This window comes from Conger conger, chromosome 5 (genome assembly GCF_963514075.1).
Source record: "Conger conger chromosome 5, fConCon1.1, whole genome shotgun sequence".
Lineage (NCBI taxonomy): Eukaryota > Metazoa > Chordata > Actinopteri > Anguilliformes > Congridae > Conger > Conger conger.
The window spans coordinates 27,810,028-27,825,533 of record NC_083764.1 but is presented as its reverse complement, the minus strand read 5'-3'; positions in this window follow the sequence as shown (position 1 = coordinate 27,825,533).

Below are 15,506 nucleotides of genomic sequence, written 5' to 3'. Positions count from 1 at the left end.
GTCATTGTTCATAGAAGTGTAAAACCCCACGCTAACCCAGTGACGGAATTTAGCGGGGGCCGAAGGGGGTTTTGCGTGCTTGTCCTTCTGGCGTTGCTGGGAGAACATTAGTTGGGTTAATTATTATCCTCCGTACAAGAACAGAGCACAATTATGTTTAAGAATATACTGGGTCCGTTGCCATGGGTCAGATATGGATTGACCTGCCCCATATCCCGCTTATAGCTGGCCAGAAACGGATCAGTACAATTCTTAATATTCTCCGTTCTCAAACGGGGCCGTATTGCACGCTTAGTGGTTACTATAGTTTTACTCGTTTATCTGACTCCATTTAAAATATAATTTAGAAATTTGGGTTTGCAATTTACGCGGACCTCGGGAGTGATTACATTCGACCATTACTCAATATATGCTCCCGGGATTAGCATTACTGCTGAAATCTCAGTTCGGTGGAGAACTCAGAGGCTGAGGGTCCAGTCAACACAATACATGCAAACCTGCCATGATAGTTGTGAGCCCAGGTCGGCGTAGCATTAACTGGGCTCCTTAGAGCTAATTTGGCAGGAACCAGCGCCGTAACGCCCATGGGTTCCCTTCGCACCAGATTACAAGAGCCGTGCGTCCCCCGACCCTTTAAGGGACAGAAATTGCTGGCCGCACAGCTTAGAACTACCACAGGTGTACCGCCCCGCCGATCGGTCGGTCTTTGGCCACCATTTCCCCCTGAGTATTCAGTTATAATTTAGGCTGAAAAGGTACAAGATGAATTAGTCATGGAGATCACGCAAGTTACAAACAAAATAGTTTATTCGCAGACAGGTAGGTTATTAGCTTTAGAATATCACAATCAAGTATAAAATACACAAATTAAGAATAGAGATAGAGTAAAGAATCATACCTAGCCTGCTTGGACTACACACAAACACAGAGTATAGAATATGCCATGTGGAAAGTCGAATACGATCTTCCTGATACTTACATACATGTACAATATGCTGTGTGGGAAGTCGAATACGATCTTCCCAGATTGGTCTGTCTCCCTTGCTTTTATGCCAAATCATACGTTTGGAACCAGGTGGCAGTACCATAAATCAACCTGGAGGGGTGGTCAAATCTGGAATTTAGACCCCCACCGTTGGGGGTTGTTGAGTAGGGAAAATGAGATGATTACCAGGAGAGGACGTGTAGGTTTTCCCTTGGGATACTGAAACTATAGTTTATTAAATTCCATTTGGTATGAAATGTATCTCATCCGATTCCTTGATTTTATCAGATCACATCCATACCAAACAGATTACCCTTATCTTTTATTATGTTGCAGTTATCATGAAACTTCCCTCCTGATTATCCATTTTACATGCAATTCCTGTTACCATTACATAAGACTTAATGCAATAATACAAGGATCACATGGGCAATGTTTTCAAGGTGTTACCGAGTCTATTTACTATCTTAATAGCAGTTTTGAATATTTAATCTAGGAGAACAGTCACCGGTGTAATGGCAGCAGTGCCCAAATGAGGGCACTGTGGCATTGTCCGGAGTCTTCCCCCTTGGAAGTGTCACAGGGAGGTCACCAATGTTCGGGAGGATTCTTTTCCCATGACCCAACTGGCCTTGGACCACTCATACATCTTAACTCCCCAACAGGTAGTCTGAACAACATTGAAACCCCAGCTCTCAGGCCCCTCACAAATGGCAGCCCTTCCTGACCTTAACCACTATGCTACAGGCCGCCCCATCATATCTATGAATGCTGTAGTTGGGAGTTTTCATGATAACTGCATTATGCTGTAAATATGTCTTTGTGCCTCTCATGGTAATATACCTTTTGGATAAACCTGATTTGGGTGAATGAAAGGAAAGGAGACATCCCAGACTGTTTGGTTTCTTCTCCTTATCTCCGAAATCCAGGCCTTAGTTCTTGACCCTAAAAGTGAGTCACCCATCTATAATTTACAGCCAGGCCCACCAGGCAGGGGGCTAAAACACATGGCTTCTACAGAGACAGCTTTTGCCCAGTTTCCCCTCGGCTCCTGAATGGTTATGATATCAACGGTAGACTGTTACAAAAACTAGACCATTACACCAGTCGCACTGAACCAATCAGAATAACACCAAACATCACTATATTCTGACCTGGGATTATCATGAAACATCTTTATACCATCTCCAATATTCCTGTTCTGGAATGTGAGAAAAGGGGGCCCCCAGGGCCCAAGAAGGCGCCTCTAAGAATCCTTCTCTAGCTCTCCCCCACAGGCATGTGTGCCAACGGTGGGGGCTAACAAAGTATGCTCCAGGAGGCTGACCAGCGCATGAGACCAAATGTTACTTTTGACTGGCTTACAGAAGACAGCTCATTGGTCCAAGCTTCCTTTCTGTATATTCACCTGAGGAAGCTCATTGCCTCAATGTTATGGCTTGGACTTGACTTCTAAAGCTTTAATCTAGACTCAGTTTTAAACTATTTTAACTTCTAGATAATTCAGACACATGGATGCACACATTCATACATAGAGGTGGTTACCGGTAGTCAACAAAAATGAGAAACACTGTTGCTACAGTCACACTCTGCATCCCCCTGCCTAGCGTTTTCTGCTTCCCTGTGTCTTTCATGCCTCATGTCTTGTTTCGCTTTCTATATTCATTCTGCCATTCAGTTCATGTAATCTGTTTCCTTCACTCACACCTGTTTGTCATTTCTGTTCCATCACTCTGTGTATTTAACCTGCCTGTTTGCTTTTGTCTTTGCCAGATTGTAATGTGTGTATGCCATTCTGTTCAGTGGTTTCCTACCTGTCTGCTTCGTGTATTGACCTGTTCCGTGTACCCCGACCTGCTTCTTTCAGATTACCCTTCTGTTGTTTGTTTGATTTTCTGTTACCGGATTCTGATTTTTGGTTTACGATTCCCGGATTACATTTTGCACTGTCACCAGTTCTGATTGCCTTACTGTGACTTTTGCTTACAACTGTAATTATGCCTGCTGTTCCAGTCTGCCAACACTCAACCAATGCCTGTCTGACTTTGCTCAATAAATAGACTAGAACTGCCAATTTTTTGTTTGCGATTGGTTCTTCTATCCTAATGCCTGACAGAAAGGTTATGATGTGGTGTCCTGCAGAGAGGTGTGGACTTCAAAATTAGAATTCCCCTCTTTACAAAGCACAATCTCATGGTTTGAGGTGTATGACACCATCATGCAGTTCTCAACTTCTCAGATTCTATTTTGGCCAAAAATGAGATGAGCGCAGATCTAGAATCTTAAAATACTTCTATCATTCAGCTATAAATCCATTATGTGTCACAATATGAAGAACAAATGTATAAAGTCTAGCTGAGTCCAGCCGCTTTTCCTGTCGGTCCTCCGCATTCTTCTTTGTTGGTGGAACAGCGTAGTCTATGAATGCAAATTAAGTGGTAGTGATGTCATTATTGACTTGCTGTATTAATGGCCAAATTCAATTTGGTACTCTACAAAAGTATTGGGTTTGCAATTTTGCATATGCAACCATCAATATGCAGAAAAATGCTGTTTATCTAATGTGTTATCTAATTTTGTGCTGGATGTGCAGGGATGGAATTGTATGGGTATCAATCATCTAACTATGGGTAAGATCTCCAACAATCAAATTTCCCAGAGTCAGACTATTCCCTTAATCTGAAGCCTGCTGTTTGTGGTATCTCTTTCTCTCCTTTGAAAACAAACTGTATGTCTGTCAACACTGCAATCCTGCAATTCCCAGTCTCCCAGGACCCCAAAGCTCATACTAGTGATTGGAAAGCCTGAAAATTGTTTGGGCTATGAGGGCTTGTCAGAGACCCAGAAATCTCAAACGAGTCATGCGACGAAGCCTTGATAGGCTCATACTAGTCGGTGATTAGCAGCAACCCGTTGTGGGTGCATGAAGCCACATTCTCCCGTCAGCAGCTCACACTTCAGTTCCTCTCTCCATAGAACGACCATGCAGAATGTCTCAAAAGTGGAGCTAAAGGCTCAGTCAGCCATGCAAGGCTTCCCATCTTGCTCACCAGCAGTCAACTGCCCCCTGCTGTGCCTGTAGGTGTGTGGGTGTGCTCATTTATGTGTGTGTGTGTGTGTGTGTGTGCATGTCTGCTTATGTGCATGTATGTGGAGGAGATTCCGTGTGCAGATGCGTGCTTGCCAGCCCTGTAGAGCATGACTATCCATGCACACAGTTCCCATGTCAGCACTTCAGTGCATCGAGAACAGAGTGAAATCCAGGAAGAGCCAGAGGCATAACGCCATTCATTTTCCCGTCAAACCTCAATGGGGTTCATGGTTATCGTGTGGCTACTGTAGCTTCCATCAATGAAAACCAAGTCAACCAGTAGGGCAGCTGGGGGGCAGGTGCTGGTGTTTAAATATTAAATATGTTTTCTTCAGTTTTGAGTAATGGCTCAGTAGTCCTGACCCCAAGATATCTGCTATCTTGTTATCCCTGGTCCGGCTGTTGTAGTTCAGCTGGGGAACTGTACTGTGGGAAGCAAATGGGTAGGATCTCTCTTAAGACTGGAACCAGCCTCATATTATGTGATTTTATGACGCTTTTACGTCAAATTGACCCAAAACTGTTATAATTATAATATAACAGTTAAAATTATTGCAATTCTTTTTTTTACACTTTACAAGAAAAATACATCTGCTCCTTTTGAGGGAGGGATAGAGAGAGAAACGGAAGGAGAAGTAGAGAGAGGGGGTGAAGGGAATGTGAAAGAGTGAGTAGGTCAATGAGGTGACTGTGCATGTTAGGGAGGGCAGAAAATTAGACCAACACATACAGGTATGCGCCCAGAACACAGATAGAAGACAGGAATGGAGAGAAACAACCAAGAGCACATGTGCTAATGTGTTGCACTGCTGTCTCAGAGGCAGCATTTGTTAACGCGAGCTGAAAGTATGTTCATGCTGTCACCAGAAACGCACCTAAATCAACCGCTTCTGCCATTTTTTAATGTGGTACATGAGCCAGGCAAAAAATTACAAGCCCAATTGCTTACAGGACATGCTGCTTGAGTGTCCAAGCCAAACGGCTAATCTCTGTGAGGGCCACTCTGGTTCTAAGCTGCCTCTAAAGCCGGGTCCTTTAGGAGACACAGGGCTCATTTCAATCGCTTATTTTTCTTCTCTTTTATCTCTACCTTGTTCCCGACTTGGAAATCGATCAAGGTCCACCATCTTTAAGGATATTTCAGCCAGCTTAATGTTCCTTCTAGGAGCTAGAAGTAGAAGTTAGGAACTCCAAATCTTGTTTTTGAGCAAGGAAACATGAGCACATCCTTCAAAGTTTTTTTTTTTAGAAAGTGTGACGTATAAATGAGTGACCAGTTGATCCATCTCTCCCCATCTGCCATGCATCTGTTACATCTGTAATATCTGTGGCTTTGAACTGATGTTTGAAGGAGCAAGGACATTCCATTTGGCTAATTCACATTTTCTCAATGTCCCCGTCTTCACTTATTTTTCTAGCCTCCTTTTCTAGTCTCTCCTGATGAGTTGAGTTTGGAGTAGAAAAGGGAGCAAGAAAAAGAAAAAAGAAGGGAAAAAAAATAGTCTCCATCTGACCTTCATGGAAAGAAGGAATGATGTTGTTATGAGTGAAGGAACGAACACCAGCTCTCCAGACGTGAGCTTTGACATCCGGCCCCATGGACCTGGTTCAAATACTGTACATAATTGTTTTGGTTTCACATACTTGTTTGTGCTTGATTGATCTTTTCTGGTGCAATTAAACCAAACAAGAGGACCAGAAGGCGAGGTCTTTAGAGTATGTCATAGGTTCCAATACACCAAACAAGCTCAGTAAAGCATGTCTTAGGTCCATGAGACCTGATGTTAAAGCTCACGTCAGGAGAGCTGGTGTTCATTCCTTTGCTCATAACAACATCATTCCTTTATTCTACAAAATGAGAAAAAGCTAAAGCTACCGTGGGCAGAAAATTGACAGCGGGGCGAGTATGATTCTGCTCCATTTAAATTCAGCATGAATGACAGCGCATAGCGGAAAGGATCATGCCGTTGACTGAATTTCTGGAGGGTGGATAAGCGCTACTGAGAAAGTGAGAGAGAGAGAGGGGGGGAGAGAGACAGAGAGAGAGAGGGATTATATACATAAACACACCACCACAGCTTTATTTCTGAAGGGATAAAAAGCTTCCATTTGACAGCTTCCCAACTCCAAAACACTGAGTTGCAGCAATCATGAAATTACTACCATTGTTCAACAGGCATTTCACTACCTGCAAAATAATGAGGATCTTGGGGAGATCAGTTCCCAAGCACTACAATGCAAAATGCTTTAAATAGTGCAGTGTAGAGCTGGCCCATGCTTGGATTTTCATAGGATATGTTGTTCCACACATATTGTAGGTCCAACTGAGTTTCCCTGACAGGGAACATTGCCTTATAATGAAAACTAACATACTGACAAAAACCACACAGAACCCATCCCCTCATCCCCCTGTCCTCCGAAAGAATGCAAATAGGACGTACAGTAATTTAAAAGTTGCAGTACATAACATTATGATGAGAAAAGACCATTTAACCCAGCAATGCTTGCCCTTTCCTATCATTAAAATGCATTAAGGCCAGTTTATTGTGATTTGATCAGACAATGGATATCGCTACAATGTTGCCAACATTCCATTATCACTCGACTATACACTGTGTTCCAAATTATTATGCAAGTGATATTTTTCTCTGATTTTCCTAAATAGTCGATGCAAATGACAGTCAGCGTAATTTTCAAGTCATCAACTGTTAGGGTATAATTTGAATGTTATTGAACAAACCTCCCAATGATAACAGTATTTTTTTCAAAAATAAAAAACTTAAAATGCACTGTTCCAAATTATTACGCACAACAGAGTTTCACAACATTTTATAGGTTGTAAAGAACTGAAAATGGTCATTTGTTGAATTTGCAGCATTAGGAGGTCATATTTACTGAAATCAAAAGCTATTTCAATCAAAAACATCTTAACAGGTCAAGTTACATTTTAACATAGGACCCCTTATTTGATAGCAGCTTCACAATTCTTGCATCCATTGAACTTGTGAGTTTTTGGAGAGTTTCTGCTTGAATTTCTTTGCAGGATGTCAGAATAGCCTCCCAGAGCTGCTGTTTGGATGTGAACTGCCTCCCACCATCATAGATCTTTTGCTTGAGGATGCTCCAAAGGTTCTCAATAGGGTTGAGGTCAGGGGAGGATGGGGGCCACACCATGAGTTTCTCTCCTTTTATGCCCATAGCAGCCAATGATGCAGAGGTATTCCTTGCAGCATGAGATGGTGCATTGTCATGCATGAAGATGATTTTGTTACGGAAAGCATGGTTCTTATTTTTGTACCATGGAAGAAAGTGGTCAGTCAGAAACTCCACATACTTTTTCACACCTTCAGGGACCCTAAAGGGGCCGACCAGCTCTCTCCCCATGATTCCGGCCCAAAACCTGACTCCGCCACCTCCTTCCTGACGTCGCAGCCTTGTTGGGACATGGTGGCCGTCCACCAACCATCCACTACTCCATCCATCTGGACCATCCAGGGTTGCACGGCACTCATCAGTGAACAAGACTGTTTGAAAATTAGTCTTCATGTATTTCTGGGCCCACTGCAGCCGTTTCTGCTTGTGAGCATTGGTTAGGGGTGGCCGAATAGAAGGTTTATGCATAACTGCAAGCCTCTGGAGGATCCTACACCTTGATGTTCACAGGACTCCAGAGGCACCAGCAGCTTCAAATACCTGTTTGCTGCTTTGTAATGGCATTTTAGCAGCTGCTCTCTTAATCCGATGTTTTTGTCTGGCAGAAACCTTCCTCATTGTGCCTTTATCTGCACGAACCCGTGTGTGCTCTGAATCAGCCACAGATCTCTTAACAGTACGATGATCATGCTTAAGTTTCCGTGAAATATCCAATGTCCAAGGCATTGAACTATTTCACACTTTTCGGCAGCAGAGAGATCCTTTTTCTTTCCCACATTGCTTGAAAATGGTGGTCTGCTTAATAATGTGGAACGTCCTTCTTAAGTAGTTTTTCCTTTAATTGGGTTCACCTGGCAAACTAATTATCACAGGTGTCTGAGATTGATTTCAAGAGCCCTGAGACACAATACCATCCATGAGTTTAATTGAAAAACAAAAAATGTAATCTTTATGACACTTAAATACAATTTGCATAATAATTTGGAACGTGGTGTAGTGGCGACGTCAAATCGACCATCGTTCTAGTATAAAGGAGAAGTCTTTGTACCCGACCGTAAAATCCTATAATCGCTGATGGCAACGATCATACATCGCTGAACTATAAACTGGCCTTTAGTTTATGTAAAAGCAAGCGAGTATCTAGCACCGTATCAATCCTGGTCTTGAAAATCTTTGAGTTTCTGCCTTCACTACCTGACCTAACAAGCAATTTCACACAGTGACCACTCTATTATACGTTTGTCCCATACTTCCTATTGGGTATTCCTTACTTTCAAAGGCATCATTGATGCAAAGACTGTCTGGGCGAATCAAAAACACAGAAACAACATCACCAGAGTGAACTCTCCCTTTCATCCTATTTAATAGACACTGGATTTTCAGGCCACAGTATCTGTTCACCACTCTCTAGCCAGCTTATGTGCTTACCTACCTGTGTGGACAACCCTGAGACTGCTTCCTGTGAAAACCCTATGAAGGCATGGCGAGATCTATTTCTCTACTGTGGTTCTCCCAGCCCCAAGGGTGAAGGTTAGCAGGTGGGGTTTTCACATACCTCATCATACAGTGAGCTTTAACGATAGCAGAGCATTTCTATTGGGTGATTTACTCTTCCCAATTTCTGTGCTGAATGATGCAGGTACTCTGCTGCTGTCAGGAATATTAACAGCCCTATTAAGACTATGTCACTGAATGACTTGTGCCAGTGGGTGGCATCCAGCACAATATATTGTTTTAAGTCATAACTTCTACTGGTACACTCACTGGCCTCTGACCATCAGACTTTTATCTTTGTGGAATGAACACCGGTAAGTACCTTTTTATTAGGTTAAATTATGTGTTCTTTTCGATTTCCCCCTGGACGTAATGAATACACATATATTGACATAAAATAGCAAATAAATACTGTATTATTAAAAATATGTTATTCAATAGAACATAAATCAATCGGTCTGCTAGTCAATCAATCAGTTCACAGTACAATACAATCCAGTACAGTGTTGATTCAACAATAACAAAGTACATATGAGTCTCACAGCAAGGAGGTCCTGGGATCGAATCCCGGTTGCCCGGGGCCATCTCTGTGTGGAGTTTGCATCTTCTCCCCATGTTTGTGTGAGTTTACTCTGGTTTCCACCCACAGTCCAAAGACATGCAGGTTAGGCTGATTGGAGAGTCTAAATTGCCTGTGGGTATGAGTGTATGAGTGAATGATGTGTGTGCCCTGTGATGGACTGACGATCTGTCCAGGGTGTATTCCTGCCTTTCGCCCAATGTATGCTGGGATAGGCTCCAGCCCCCCTGCGATCCTGTTGAGGATAAGCGGGTTAGGATAATGAATTAATGGATGTTTCACTGCATTTCTCTGTGTATAAACGTAGGATAAGTTTATAGGAGGTGTGGGCCCTCAATGCCCTCTCCAAAGGCACTGGGGCCAAGGATGGCATTCAGATGCAAAAGCTACAATTGAGTTGAGGACAGCTACATTGGGCACAATGTATAATGTGTTTCAGAGCCATGGAGAGTATCCACATTACTAGCCTCCACCTGCCGGAGCAGGGACAGCAGTGTCAGGGTTTGTGAACGTGACTAATATCTGTGATTTCAGCATGGGGCTGTGACGACTGTACACCGCAAATGAACAATTGCTGTAATTCCATCTGGTTTTGCACGGCCTCACAGTAAAGTGTGCCTCCCTCTCCTTCTCTCCGCAGCAAGCAAATCGTAATTAATTTTGCCCTTAAGCTTGCTTTCGGCAAGATATTTGTAATTATTTCACTGTACTCACGGACGTTAGATGCGAACAAACCACTCATCCTGAGAGTGAAGATTTGTAATGCCTTTTCTGTTATTCGAGCACATTTCAAAATACTGTATGGCTTCAAATCCCTTAATAGGCTTTTTTATCTTGCAGAAAGGAGCATTTTAGCTTAGCGCGTCATGGTTTAAGTCCTGCACCTCCATTATTCGCACTCAGTTTGAGATTTACAAAGTTCTCCTTGTGTAATGGATTTCTCCAGTGACATGTACAGGGCCCAGTGAGCTTGTATCAGATAATGAGGACACAGGTCACTCCCAAGTTATTACAAGTGAGGAATATCAGTGGTGTTTATGTTCATCCTGTGTCGGGTCATTTTAATGAGAGTGACTCTCACTGTGAGTGTCTTTCACCCAGTTATTTGACTGCTGTGCTGGTAAGTCAGTATGCTACCGTGTGTAACCATCTGTACACCATTCTCTCTGATGCCTTGGAGACAGACCTTTGTCAATTGCATAATTGTTTTGGATTAAAATTCTGTGCTTGATTGATCTTGCCTGATGCAATTGAGCCAAGAGGACCAGTTCGCACTTTCTGAGAGTAGGTTTTCATGCACCAGACAAGCTCAGTAAAGCGTAAAAAAGTATTTGAATCCGAAACAATTGCGTAATTGACCCAGGTCTGTGGTATGCTTCAATGCAGTCCATAGCACCAGTCTAAATATTATTCCATCAATTATCTGACCCACTTATTCCAGGTCAGGGTCACACAGGTTGCTGGTGACTATCCCAGCATGCAGTGGGTGAGAAGCTGGAATAAATCCTGGACAGGCCACCGATCCATCTCAGGGCACACAGCATTCACTCACACATCCATACCTAGGGGTATTTAGACTCTCCAATTAAATGCATATCTTTAGAATACCCAGAGGAAACCCACATGGACAAGCAAACTCCACACAGAAAGGCCCAGGCCAGGATTCAAGCCCAGTACCTTCTTGTTGTGAGACAATTACATCCACTGGACCACCGTGCCATCCTCTAGATGTCATTAATCATTTTAATTGATGAACTGCCTGCAGAAATTCGTTTTTCCATAGCATCTGGTAATTTAAAGAATCCAAGACTGAATACAAAGCATGGTTGTTTTGTGATAGCACTCATAGTGCCTGCGAGACTGAATGATGAAATCGATCGCTTCCTCTGGTTAAAGTCAAGGATTTGTAGTTTCATCCTTCATTAAGAAATACTGGGGTTTTTTTCCCATTGAAATTGTCACCAGTAACTCTAGAGATATGATCCCAATAACCAATATTTTTTTGACCATGACCACACTAACTGGCCCCATCAGTCATATTTCCAGTGACTGTGACCCTGCTGTCTGAGCTCACTGATCATGCTTCTTCTGACCGTGACTCTGCTAACCGTGTCTCCACTGACCATTAGTCAACCAACCATGACGAGAGCTGGGCCTTATTACATGAACACTGCATTGTTCTTCCCATAGTTCACACTTTACTTTAGATTTACTCAGTTCCGATTTTACGCAACTGAATGCCATGTTTCTGAAAAGTCTAAATTCTGATCTGAGTTAGTTCTAAACTACCAACTACACCTATAATCTGACCAGCCTCATTTAATCAGTTTGACTCTAAAACAAACAAAACAGATTTTACAGATTAAACAGGTTTATATAATAGGTAATCTCTCATACAGCCCCCCATTTTGTTCACATGACTTGTCCCTATCAGGAAATGTCAGGTCTTAGGTCTACCTATGATATTTATTAGATGATAGGCCCTATTATTTGAGAAATAAATAATTTCTGTCACTAAAAAAATATGTTCATCACATGAGTATATCTCCAAGACCAAAAGTGTCAGCTCAGCTATGTCAGCTTAACATCAGTTGTATGAAGTATCAGCAAGAGTAATACCATGTCAATAGGACATATCATTGCTTTATAATATATAGAATTATCAGCAAAGAACATGGCGGAAAAAACATGGTGGAATATTTTACATCATTTATAATGATGTAAAACACTACAATGGTGTATTTCCACCTTCAGTGTCCAATTCCATGACCACAAACACCCACATGACCATGCGCTAGCCTGGATAAAAACACCACAAGCACACACAGGAACAGAAGACACTGAATAATCACAGAATGATCACATATGTTATAATTGGCCTACCAATGGGTATCAGACACATCCAGCACATATTACATAACATTGTAGTCATCTGCATATTCTTTCCTGTGTAATGCTCCAGGTGTGAAGTTTGGCTAAGCTTTGCAGCATCAGTAAGGCAAGTAAAGGCTATGCATCCAGGCCCATTCAACCAAGCCTTTCTCACACAACTGCAAACCGAAATCACCTTAACGTACATTACTGGCATGGAGACCCATCTCAATCTAAACCCAGTTGCTCATTGATTTATGATAAAGGAATGTCAATAGGTAAGTTACTTTAAGGATTTTTCCTTCTTTACTTGTGCTGTTAATGCGATAATTCATTTTACAATGAGTGGTCAGCAAAGGGGATCATTTATGTGGAAAATGAAGAGGTCGCTTTTATTACTTAAGACTGATTGCATTCCAGCCTGCCAGGGATCCCTATTGATAAGATTCAATTTGGAAAAGCACATCATCACACATGGGGCAAAAGCTGTGTCTAAATGTGAATAAAGAACTTTATTAATATTTATTCATATACATATACTGCAGCTTCTTCTTCATTATTATTATTTTTATTTTTATTTTTTATTACTATTATTTATCAGAAATGTATTTGTAATAAAATTCTTTATTTTCTGGTAGCAGGTTACACAGGAGGGTCGAGAGCCAGAAAACAGTTGCAACAGGGATCAGGCAGTTCGTAATCAAAAGTTCAGGCAACGGATGTAATCCAAAGAATAGTCGAGGTCGCAGGCGGAGGGTCGAAAACAAATGGGCTTATCAGACAAAGACAAAATCCAAAAACAGGTACAGAAATGGGTCAAAAAACTACGAATTTAGGAAATCACCAACATTTTGGGAAATTACCGACTTATCAATTACCGACTTACCCAGGCTTAGGCGAGATGTTCGATTTCATTTTCATTTTTGTGCATTCATTCATTTACAGGAGGTATCGCGTGAATTTGAAATTTAGGATTTAAAAAAAAAGTGAGACTATAACTATAACTAGAACTGGAACTATAACTTCTGAACACACTGTATCCTTGTCCATCTTCCGCTGGTTCTGAAGGTAGTTTTAAAAGGTTGAACTTCTCAGAAAACAACGTCTCTTGTTTTTACTATTTTCTTTTCCACACAGGTATTTCAAATACACATGACACCTTGTGTAAGTAAGACAGCTTTCAGTCTAAGCTATACCTTTGTCAGTCTCAGCTGTACTTTGTTAGCATGCAAAAAGGAGTGGTACCCTGCTGTCACTGGTCATTTTTGCATGGTAAATGGACTGTATTTATATAGCGCTTTTATCCAAGTCACATTCAATAAGAGACAAAGTTATCAAACAAGCTGGAGAAAATATAAGCCATAGTGTAGTTCTAGGCAATTAAATCAGCTAATGCTGTTAATTGGTGGACTTCTGCTTTAGCTAAAGAGTTACTTTTAGACAGACTTAGGTGCCATTGGAGATGGCATTAAAGTTCAGTTGGTGATGAGAGGTCATGCACCATTAGCCACTCCTGATATTTCAAAAAAATTGTCCTTAACTTGGTAAAAGGAAAAAAACACCACCCCACAATTAATTTAGCATTTCACTATTGGAAGTCCCCCAGGCACATCATTTTACCATTTTTGCTGACAAAATCTCTATAATCACATTTCATTAGAATGTGATTGGCACTAAACTTAGTTTACCAATGTTATAGGTTTGCAAAGATAGTTAAGCTGAGATTGGACCTTGGGGATAGGATTGGTCGCTTGTGCTCTCTATGACAGCCTGGCACCACCTACAGCACAATTTTGAAAAATGCATCCTGGGATGGGTGAAGTAGGTGTGTCCATCTCATTTGCATAAGGTATTATCTAACCAATCAGGTGGTAGTATTGATCCCTTACAGCTAGCTATCTGTTAAAGTAAACACACAAAGAGGTATCCTATCACAAGTGCCAGAGTGGACAGCAGAAACTTTAGAGGGCAACAGAAGATTCTCTTTTACCATTTTTTTTCTGCCAAAATTATTCCAGGAATGTTGAAAGGGCATGGATTAAAATACTTCACTATAAAGTAGGCTTTTTTTTCATTGCTCCTATTTAGCAGTTAACAATTTTTTAGTCAAGCTGTGTTGTTCTTTTTAAAACACGTATTTGCTTGAGCAGCCATCAGGAGAAAGAATGAGAAAGAATCGATAGGAAATCTTAGTTAATTTCTGGAAATTACTTGATCCAGTGAGCAGAAGTTCTGAGGGCAGAAACGTTGTTAATGAGAGCGGTCAGAGGACTAGGGCCAGACTAGTCAAAGCTGACAGGAAGGTGACAGTAGTGCAAATAACACATTACAACAGTGGTATGCAGAAGAGCATCTCTGAACACACAACACATCAAACATCTAATTGGTAGGCTACAGCAGCAGAAGACTTAATAAGTCTAAAAAAAAAGTCTCATAAATACCTAATAAAGTACTCACGGAGTATACTTAATCTGCAATGAGTGAAAGAACATTTATTGGTGGAAGATAACCTACAGATTTCATTGTAATATAAAACGACATATTCCTTGTACTCTTGTACTAAAAGACTCCTAATGAGAATCAATTGTGTAGAAACGTAATTTGGTCTCGGAGATTCCAGAGTAGAAATAAAATGAATGTGTCCATTTTCAACACAACTTTGTTTTCTAATCCATAGTCGTAAAGCAACAACTGGATGCTTAGCCATAAAATATTGAGCATTTTCCATTAGGGCCAGATTGGTTTCATAACTGGTGTTATGCAGGAAAAAAGAATAAAAACAGGAAGTGAGTAACCAGGGAAATGCTCTGTCTGTGTAGTTCAACTCTTGAAATAAAGAGCAGTGCAAGGAAGTGCCCCTCCCAGCTTAATGTTCTCTGTGGTTTACTAAGGTGCATTGTGGCCCCCATACTTCTTTCAGGCAAATTAATCATTTAAATTATATATAGCATGTATGCATCAAGTCTTTGAAAGAGTCTTTGCTTGTTTCAGGTTTGACTTATGAGTGAACAAGCAGATCCAGATGTTACAAGGTATCCATGACTGCCAAAATATACCTCCACATCTGGAGCTTACGTTTTTAGTCATTTTTGCATTTCAGTCAGACAACTCAGGAAGAATTAAGCAACATTTATTGAGGTTTAATGTAAATGAAAACTTTGGCATGAAGGCTCTGCCTCTCGTCACACTCTGTAAGCCAGCCAAAACAGGGAGTGACTTCAAACCCCCCCTCATGGGGATTTTGAGAAGCAGAGCTCACAGGTGGATGCTGGGGTGGTGGTGGGAGTACAAAAAAGGCATGATTTAGGAATAAGCAGGATAATTAGAGCAAA